This window comes from Podarcis melisellensis (assembly GCF_964234715.1).
Source record: "Podarcis melisellensis genome assembly, chromosome: 7".
Classification (NCBI taxonomy): Eukaryota; Metazoa; Chordata; class Lepidosauria; order Squamata; family Lacertidae; genus Podarcis; species Podarcis melisellensis.
In genome coordinates this window covers 60,553,961-60,564,648 of record NC_138539.1, presented here as the reverse complement: position 1 = coordinate 60,564,648, position 10,688 = coordinate 60,553,961, and the positions used below count along the sequence as shown (strand labels likewise).

General features: G+C 42.1%; 1 long non-coding RNA gene across 1 annotated transcript; it reads left to right on the top strand.

Annotated features, from left to right (window-relative positions):
* The first annotated feature begins 123 nt into the window (after positions 1-123).
* Positions 124-6,523, top strand: LOC309374480. Its single transcript, XR_014170602.1, has 4 exons — positions 124-164; positions 1,042-1,112; positions 5,428-5,554; positions 6,403-6,523. It is a non-coding gene; the product is annotated as an uncharacterized lncRNA (long non-coding RNA).
* Positions 6,524-10,688: the final 4,165 nt, after the last annotated feature.

Below are 10,688 nucleotides of genomic sequence, written 5' to 3'. Positions count from 1 at the left end.
GAGAGAAGCGAGCCCGGAGGAGGAGGAGGAGGGGGGCAGGAGGATCCACGTGCGCGCTGGAAGGTGGCCTCGGGCTCTGCGCGCACACGCGCCTCCCTCTTTTCCTCGTCCCGCTCTGGTCAGCCGAGCGCGAGAGGCGGAGGAGAACCGAAAGCGCCTCTCAGGTGCGGACGGGGAGAAATTCCCTCAGCGCGCACTGCTGCTCACTTTGGCGCCACTGCGCACCGAAACCGCTTGCCCCGCTTGCTCTTTCTTTTCCCGCTGGCGGGCTTCGTCAGGTGGTTCTAGGTTATGGTTCTAGGTTATGGGGGGGTACCGAAGTAGCGGGTTGGGGGAGAGGGTGCATCTCCTTCGCCCCTCAGACAAAGCTGCTCGTCGCTTCCCAAGCCTCCTCCGCCCAGAGACGGGAGAGCGAGAGCAAACGGGCAGAAGAGGCTGGTGCCCAACGCCCCTCCTAGGGCAGCATGCTTTATTTTCTTCGCGGGTGGAGAATGGGGCTCCGTGGGGCTCCCGAGAGAGCGTGACCTGCCGCCTCTTGAGAGTTAGGACCATGGGCGTAGCCAGGGGGGGGGGCAGGGAGAGGCAGCTGCCCCCCTAAATCAATAGAAACACATAGCAAACTGAGGTTCTGCCCCGCAACAAAAGGCCTGCCCCCCCCAATCCTGGCTGTGCCCATGGTTAGGTCAGTGGGATAGTGAACTCAAATCATAGGAGCCACCTCCTAGGGGCCGATGGCCCTTCGGCGACCATCCCCAATAAAATATTTGAGGGGGTCACCCCCTTCCAAGTTGATGGTTATTGCCACTCAAATGGTGTGTGGGTTCCACGGCTTTTGATTAACTGTGTGGGGTGGGGTTTCCTGGGAACTCCCAATATTTCATTCAATTTGGCATTCCTGCTTCAGATATGCAGGCAAAGCCTCCATAGCAATACCCTTCATAAGATGGCAACATAAACGAATTTTTGGCCGATGCAGACATGATGCCTTTAGTACCAACTTGCTTTTTTCTTAGCCTTTTCTCTCCCTTCACTGGTTAACAGTCATCCTCATAAAGAATTATAGAGGACTCAATACTTCTTCAAACTGAAAGTGGCATTTAACTCTTAGGCGGGTACGCAAGTTAATCTGCCGTTTCCTGACCACGTTGTGTGGATTTTGCTCCGTGGAGAGCTTATTTGGCATGCAAAGGATTGTAAAAAGGAAGTGACATCATTTCCCCTGGTGTGCCAATATGATGATACTTTGTCCCTGCTCCACTACACCACTGGGGTGGTGTAGATTTGCAAGCAGACAGAGGTCCTGGCTGTTGGTGGAAGGAAGATTCATCTCATCTGCTTACTTTCCCAAATCCACTTTTCCTCTGGGAGCCACAGCAGCATAAATTAGGTACAGCAAGCCTAATCCTCCCTTATTGCTCCAGATGTTCAACAGAAGACCAGTTGCCAGGTTGCACATTAACAGAAGAGAGCTGCTTGTGGGTTACTCATAGTCCCCAAGCTGGCCACCGTGAGAACAGAATGTGGACTAAGTTTGTGTGATCCAGAGGAGCTCTTAATAGGTTCAGCAAAAGAGAGACAGGGTGAGCAAGCAGAGGAGGTTGGTGGCTTCTGTCTGTCCTCACAGTTACTCTGGGCAAGCATGCTGAGCTCTTTTTGTCCAAAGAAAGTATGCAAGCAGGTAGGGCTCTCCCCGCCCCAGTGTGAGAGGGCAGACAAATGATTCAAAGCTGTAACAGCCAGACTTCTAACAAATACTGCTTTACCAATACTCAGTGCCACACAACTCGGAGATGGAGGGTGACTAAACAAGAGGATTTGCTTGCTTGAATTCCCCCAGTAAAGTAGTGCAGCAGAGATGACTAGAGTTTGTTTTCATGTCCTTTGGGGCTCTAGATGGCCTTTTAAAATTGTCCATTCATTGTGATTTGTGCTTGTGATTTTATCAGGTTGGTCACACGCAGTTCCCCCCTTTAATCCTGCTTGCGCCTGCAGAAGTTTTGGGGTGGTTACCCTTCTTCATTTCCAGTCATTGCATGCCCCATAGCTTCTTGCTGAAATCTTGTAACTTTTTATACCATAAATGTTCTGGTTTATTATTGTCTCACTTTCATTGCACTACAGCCCCTGTGGACAGCAATAATGTGGTAGCCCTGAAGAAACATTGCAGAACAAACTAAAGCAGAATAAATTCATCATTAACATCACAATATTATTGTGTCAGGAACATGTTGCAGAATACACTTGCAAAAAAAACAACACACCGTCTGGAAAGCTCGTTAGAGTCAGCACCTTGAATTGAGTTATAAAGATTATTCAACCAGTATAGATCAGATAACTTGAATCCCTGATTCAGGTTCAAGCCTTGCTACTTTCTTTGCCATGCCAAGTCTTCCCCACTGCTAGGAACAAACACCCTCCTTTTAACTGCACTTTAAGCTTAAGTGAAAATTCTCTCAAAATTTACCTATAGGGCTTAAAAATATTTTCCCCTTAGAACTCCAGTTTTTCTGTATGAGAAACCTAATCTTAGTTGAAGCCACTTATCTGAGAACAAGAGCCATAAAGTTTCATGGTACTATGTGGGTGGCGCCGTGGGTTAAATTACAGAGCCTAGGACTTGTTGATCAGAAGGTTGGCGGTTCGAATCCCCGTGACGGGGTGAGCTCCCATCGCTCGGTCCCTGCTCCTGCCAACCTAGCAGTTCGAAAGCACACCAAAAAGTGCAAGTAGATAAATAGGTACCGCTCCGGTGGGAAGGTAAATGGCGTTTCCGTGTGCTGCTCTGGTTCTCCAGAAGTGGCTTAGTTATGCTGGCCACATGACCCAGAAGCTGTATGCCGGCTCCCTCGGCCAATAAAGCAAGATGAGCGCCGCAACCCCAGAGTTGGCCACAACTGGACCTAATGGTCAGGGGTCCCTTTACCCTATAAGGCATAAAGTATGGTTTAATACACCATAATGTGCACACAGTCTGAGTGCATGAACAAAAAGACAAACAACAAAGGTTTTGGATTAGCACGATGTCCAAGCCCAGGATTGTACTTTTGTTTCACCCTAACAAACCATGATTGCTAAGCAAATAAAACTGGCTAGCATTCATGGTTTGTTAGGATTAACTAAACCACAATCCCAGGTTTGGATGTCACAGTACATGAAACTGTTTGTCGTTTGTTCACCCAGTGTGGCTTGCAAAACCACACTTTATGGAGTGTTACACAGTATGCACTTGCTGAAACAGAACGTGTGTTTCACCAGCACATTTTACTTTGCTCTCAGTGTCCTAGGGGAAAACATGGTTCGGATATTTATTCTGAAGTTTTTGCTTCGCTGCATAAAATTGTTCTTTTGAAATTAAATCACCATTAAACAACACAATCACTTTGCTTTATGAGGTCAGCTTCAAGGCATCTTAGAGCAAACCTCTAGCACACAAATGTATCTGTGATGGACAGATGAAAGCCATGTTCCAATTTAAGAAATGCATACACACACACACAAGATTCCTGGATCGTATAAAAGCCCCATCTGATCTAACATTCTGTTCTCACGGTGGTCAATCAAATGCCTACGGAAACTCTACAAGCAGGGCCTGATTGCAATAACACCCTCCCATTATTGATCTCTAGCAACTAGTATTTGAGTATTTGAGAATCATATAATTGTAGAGTTGGAAAGGACCCCAAGGGTCATCTAGTCCAACCCCCTACAATGCAGGAATCTTTTGCTCAATGTGGGGCTCAAACCCACTATATTATATTATTATATTATATTATATTTATTATTTCATGGTGCTAGTGCATTGAGCTAGTTACTAGTGGAACACTTATTTTGCATCATTGCTTTTTTATGTAATCAATAAGGTTCATATCTGCTATATTTACATTATAATTGCTCCCCACAATAGTAAAGCTGGCTGTTTAGTGTCATCTACAGCACAACTGGTGGCACAATGTTTTAAGTGTAAAAAGGCAATTGTTTATGACCTTTAAGTTGTGTAACTGTATGTGCTGCTCTACTTACCGTAAGTAATAGGAAACAGATGCCAACCATTCTTGCCAACCAGCCATCAATGAAGGACCTCTGTGGTCAAAACAAAAAAGTACTCTTGTGCTATGTCAAGAAAAAGGTAGATGGATCCAGGGATACTGGATATCTGCTAATCCTGACTAGAAAGAAAGCTGAAGTTTATATGTGTTATTATAGCTGAATGTTTTGGAGTTTAAATATTTTATTTCCCCAGATTTCTAACATTTGATGAGTTTTTATAATGCCTGGTGTCAATGCTGCAGATTTAATCTGGTATTTTATCAGGTTGTTTTTGCTCTGTTTATTAAATTATATCCCACCCACACATAACTTATAGAACATCCCTTGTAATATTCATTTATTGTATCCATGTATTCATAAACTATTATTTAATACCGCATACTATGCTCTTATTTAGACTTCTTTGTAGGTTGCTATTGTATTTAATTGTATTAATGTGCTGTGTTGGAAATGATTGTATAGCATCTACAGCATTTGATTTTAAAATACAGAATGATTACATTGGAACATGAACCTTTTCAGGCAGATAACTGGGATATTAGAGAAATGTAATGATTTAGATTCAGGATGGGAACCTGTGGTCCTCAGTATGTTGCTGTAGTACAGAACCCTCAGTCTCAGGCAGCATGCTCAATACTTGGGGGTGATGAGAGTTACAGTTCAGCAACATCCGGAGGACCATAAATTAGCTACCCCCATTGTAGATTATGTCATAGTGCTGTCCTTGCCTTGTTTTCTCAGAAGTCCATCTGAGTTCATTTATATTTACTAGTTTCATGATTGCTGCTCACTGAACGCAATGGGACTTAGTAGGCAAGCCTAGGATTGCACTGGTCCTTTGAGCAAACCCTTAGCCATGACTTGTTCAAGATTTGTCTAGGACAGGCCTGTTGCCTGGACATTTATGGTACAATGACTTAAAGGAGCAGGGCAATTTTATTTCATGCAATTAAACATACAGGCGTACTGGTAGCTACTTATCTCATGCATTGGCCAGCACACTGGAGAGCAGGGTGACATTTACTTCTCTATGAGCATTCACTGCTTGCATGCTTTTACTTGCGTCTTCACAAGTAGACGGCCTAGAGTGAAAATCCAAAAATTTGGGGTGGAGGTCTAGGACCATATCTGGCTCACAGGCAGCTAACTAGCTGGCTATCCTTGATCAAGATTGACATTTTTATCAAATGTGCCCCATTTGTAAATATAACATGCATTCTTGAAAACATGCATATATTTAAATAGGTGCTATTCCAAATCCCCCTTTTTCTAAACTCTGGATTTTTAAAGCTTGTGATTGAGGAAGCATCACACATGTACGGCTTGTCCCATTTTCATATTTATATTACTAATTTCCACTGCAAATCCTGTCTCCCACAGTGTTGAGGGTGCTTCAATTACGGAATTTCTGCAGCTCAGTGTTGGTCCTGCGTGTACCTTGACTTATTCTGCCCTGGAGTGTTTGTGACTTCTGATGCACCTTCATGTCCTGAGTTTCAAGACAGAGGTAAAGAAAAATTCTCTTTTCAGATTTTTTTTAAAAAATAAATCAGGGTATATTGGACTCTTTGTGCACTAGATTCTAGCTTTCTATCTGCTGTGGAAGTACCTTCACAATTCTGCTGTCATCATGAGCACAGTAGTATGAGGCCAAGTATTTAGTTTTTCAGTGACCAAACCACCAGAGAGACTAATGTACTTGTCAAGTGTGCTTTGAAAAGGCAGCACTAAGAAATAACAACTTCTATTGTCAGAAGTTGTGCAGTTAGTTCCCAACAGATTAGACAGAGATTTTGGTTATTGACAGTCATCGTTACAATAAAAAACTGAATTCTGACAGGTTGAGATTTCAAGTGTTTCTGAAATGCTGCAAACTTATCTAGGACTTCCTAAGTAACCCAAGTCATTTCTGATTGTGCTGTTAAGGGCTTTCATACAAATGCTGCAGTGTAAGGAATAAGGATTATTTCCTACTGCACTTTTAAATAAATTATCAGTGTCCATAAAGAATATAAATTGGAAGACCATCCTGTGTGTCTTTTGGGGATACTATAATATAGCCTCCCTGAAGCAGACTATCACTTACAATGAATAGTTTTAACTGATGCATTTTATTATAGTCTTCTTGTCAGGGGTAGCAGTGAGCAGACAGCTTGCCAGCTTACCGATTGCTACAGAATTCAGTGGTATTAACATTAACAGTATTGTCAGTCTTTTTATTTATTTATACGCACCAGATGTCTGTCATGTCAGAGAGCAGAGGATGTCATGTAGTCATTCAGCAGGCTGCTGAAGACAACAAAGGCCCACCGATTATATTCCACTCTATTTATTCCTCCCAATGGTTTATTTCAGCATATGATAATGACCCAGAAGGCATTTGGAAGGGGAGTATTGTGACTTCAGCAACAGCACAATCCTATACATGTCTACTCGGAAGCAAGCCCTACTGAGGTCCATGGGACTTAACTCCTCAGTAAGTGTGTATACATCTCTAGCCTAAATCGAGGTTACTTCTGCGGTGCTGGATTAGCAAAAAGGCCCAAGCCTTTTAGGGGCCTTGCGACAAGAGATCAAAATAATATTCATTTGATTTTGAAGGAAATTACAAAAACGTATTAGGAGATATTTCGACTGCCTACAGGGTCTCCACAGGGTTTAGTCCGGCACTGTATTTCTGATATTTGAAATGAAGATGGAGCTATCAGAAAGCTTTCAGTTCACATGCCGGGATAAAAACAAACACATTAAATAATCTGTTTTTCTATTAAAAACAGTTTTGGCTCCTGAGAGCTGCATTTTCGATGTGATTTCAACAAGGCTTGGAATTGTGCGCTCTTAGAAAATGCTTTATTAGCTAATGGTTGCACTCTGAGCAAAGTTTTCTTAATGAAATACTTGAAATAGGCATACCTTATATGGGGTATCATTTGACTTCCTACTGGAAAACCCTAAATACTCTTACATCTCTTGCCATAGTGCTTATCATGTATTGCTGATTGTATAATGTGCCTGTCTATCTTTTTGACGACCTTTTCTGGGTCCTGAGTATGCTAAGAGTGAAGTACTCCAGAAAATACATTGCATGCTTCAGGAGCAGACCGTAGTATCACCAAGACTAGTTTTATTCCGAGAGAGATTCCTTCAGGCCTAAGGAAAACAGATCCGCTCTGTCTGTCACAGCCAAGATTGAGATAGTAAGCGTAACATGATAATGCACAGATGTTCTTCTTGGCATTTTACATGACAAAAATAAAGACAGTGCCTGCTATAGAGACTTTAAAGTCGTCCCAAATGATATGCTATCAAGGTAGTAAACATAAAGAGTATAGCTCATGGGCACCTGTTGATAATTGGACAAGTTTAACACTGATATATGACAGCAAATTTAATTTGAAAGCTATTTAGAGCTGAGCACACATGGAATCCCTAACAGGTGTGAGCACTTTGATATTTTTGTACAAAGAGAAGCATAGTAAAATGTAGAAAACTTCACTGAGTTATGTCCTAATTATGCAGCCTTATCTTATACACGTTTATTTGAAATTAAGTTCTATTAAGTTCAATGGGGTGTGCTATCACATATGTGCACTTAGGGCTGCAGCTTTAGGCTACAGTCTTATGCACACTTACATGAGAATAAGACCTGTGTACATGACAATACTCTTTTCTTGTTGATTTCTATTCTTTTAATCTACAATTTCACTTGTGAAACTGAATTCGGAAATAGGATACAGCCATTAATAAATCAGCAGGAATAAACTGAACAAAGGCAACTGTATACTAGATGGTGTTTATTTATTGATGGCATCTTTGCGAATACTAGATTTTAGGAATGAACTGGAGTCTACTTAGTTCTCAAGTGTGCCATTTGGATTTTGTGACAACTGAATTTACACTTTATTGTCCTTCAGCCTTCTTTCTTTATAAACTTACAAGGAATTATGGTGCTTCAATATTTAATACAAGCAAAAGTTACAGATTATAATGCAAGGGGTGAATTATTTAAGAAGGTTTGACTATTGGAAGAAATAATGAGTATCCTCTTCTGAACCGAATACTAGAATTATTGGCTGTAGGGAGAGAGTAGCCATGTAATTAATGGAGTTTTCATAGATGAGGTTTAAAAGGGCCCTTGCTTTAGTTTGGTTTGTAATGCAAATGTGCTAGAAAGTGCTTTACTTTAAATCTCAGTTCAACTATGAACCCAGTGGGAGATCTTAGGCAAGTCATTAGCACTATTCCAGCTATGCACATAGGCTCCATCAGCACAATTGGGAAATGCTGAGTAGGCAGGATCCCTGATTGTATAATAAGCAGAGCTTACATGCATTCAGTTTGTATGAGTATCGGCTCTTTTGCACAGAAAGTGCATAGGAGGCAAGCTAGGGCCCTGAGTGGGTGCAATCCTGCTGTCCTCCCTGCCCCAATGTGTGTTCAGAAGAATGACTGAACAGTTCTCTCCCCCACCCTCAAATCTCCCTCTGCCAAGTGGGCATTAATAATACCAGCATACAGTGTTGTGGTATAGTAAGGACTTGTTTTGTGTGTGATAATGAATATAACACGCTAGGAGCACTGAAGAGAAATGTTATATAAGCACCAAGTACAATATTTTTCAAAGTATTGAATCCAGAAATCCTGTGAGTGGAACTCCACTTTGTACACAGATACATCCCAGTAGTTGCTTTAGTGACCAAGATGGCTCTATCCCCTCTTCTGGTATGTAAACAAGTGCAACACTTGCCTAAAACAGGCCAAACATTAATTACCCAGGCATATAAATTTCTTTAGCAGAAGTATGGCAAGAGGTCCTCTGCGTTCAGCTTCTACTATCCCCATGCTCTGGTAATATGTTGCCCCTTTCCCTGCTACAGTGCTGATTAAGACCCAGGAACACCCCTTTTAGCCACCAAAATAACGTTTTGAAGCATTATTGTGGTTTGACAGAGTCGGAAAAGGATATGTTGCAGTGTAGACTGGTGTGGTGGCTTATGCTTTGATATTTCAAACACAGTAGCTAGACTTGGAGCTGGAAATGTGCAGGCCTGTCTCCAGCATTCTGCAGTTGTCTGGCAAGAGCATGTTGTTATGGCAGCTGTTGGAAAATGTTATGTCACAGTGCCCTCTTTCCCTCTGTTCAGGATTAGATATTGTGCTTTTTAAATGCACGTTGTGTAGCTAATAAAAGCTTGTCCTGCATCACAAGCACATTGAAAGGATTGCTAGACTGAACACTTGAGTAGGACAGATCCTGATGCTCAGATGTGATTTGTGTGGCTTACACAAGGTTCTCAGTCTTCATTTTTCTTCCACCTGAACTTCAAAACTGCCCTACTCATTCTATTTTTTTATTTAAAAACTATTCCCTTCCCAAGCAAGGGACCATGTTGGCTTTTAGCTGGAATCATACTGACCTTCCAAGATTGCTTCCTAAAGGCCCCATGCTTTAGCAATATGGGGCAGTAATTGTAACTAAGTATGGATGCAACCGAAGGCACAGTAATCTAATGTCTTCCTTTCTAGACCAGTGTTCTGCCTGAGCTTTAACACCACAAGGTTAGTTGGTTATCACTTGTTGATAGGAATGTAGACTATTTCAAGCATTCTTCTACGTCTATTTTTAAATCAGGCTGGAAATCCATATTTTGGAATTAGTGCAGACTATAAATGCACAGATTGTAGGAGTCCTGCCTTATCTGCCAAACAAAATGTGCAATATGCAAGACATAACTTAGCTACTTTTCAAGTGTAAAGCTTTTGTTGGACTGGTGCTTTAAAAGCACCAGCAAATAAACTCAAACTGAAATCTGATGCAGGTACTGAAGCCTGGCTTGAATGTGTCCTTGGACTCTTATAATACCTCTCAGTTGCCTGAATCAAGGATAGAGAAGGGGTGTGAATGTGTGTAGAAACCAGACTGCTATAGAAAGGTAAAATTTACACACAGTTCTTAGTTTGCTTTTCCCTCCGGCCCTGCACATCACTGGGATGTATCTCCTGGAAGGTCACCCGGATGGGAATGTGGCCTTGGTCTGTGAAAGGTTCCCCACACCTACTTTCAACCATAGATTCCCCTCCCCTGGTAGCTATTTCAGAATGCAGTGTAATGATGGTGAAACAACTACTTTTGCTTAGCTAGTTTATAATTTAGAAGCATTAGGTGCATGATAAATCTGTCTAATGACATCACAAATTGAAGGTGTAATACGTTATAATAGCACGAAAGAACAAGAAACTCACTTCGGGAGATCTGTTAACCATAGCGGCATAAAGAATATATCAGAAACAGACAAACTCATCTGTTCCTCTGTTGCTTAGTCACAAGGGGTGTCTGCAGGGATTGGCTCTGTGATGGTCACCTTATTCTTAAGCATGGGTAGGCAAACTAAGGCCCGGGGGCCGGATCCAGCCCAATCGCCTTCTAAATCCCGCCTGTGGACGGTCCGGGAATCAGCATGTTTTTACATGAGTAGAATGTGCCCTTTTATTTCAAATGCATCTCTGGGTTATTTGTGGGGCCTGCCTGGTGTTTTTACGTGAGCAGAATGTGTGCTTTTATTTAAAATGCATCTCTGGGTTATTTGTGGGGCATAGGAATTTGTTCTTTTTTTTCTCTCTCCCCAAAATATAGTCTGCCC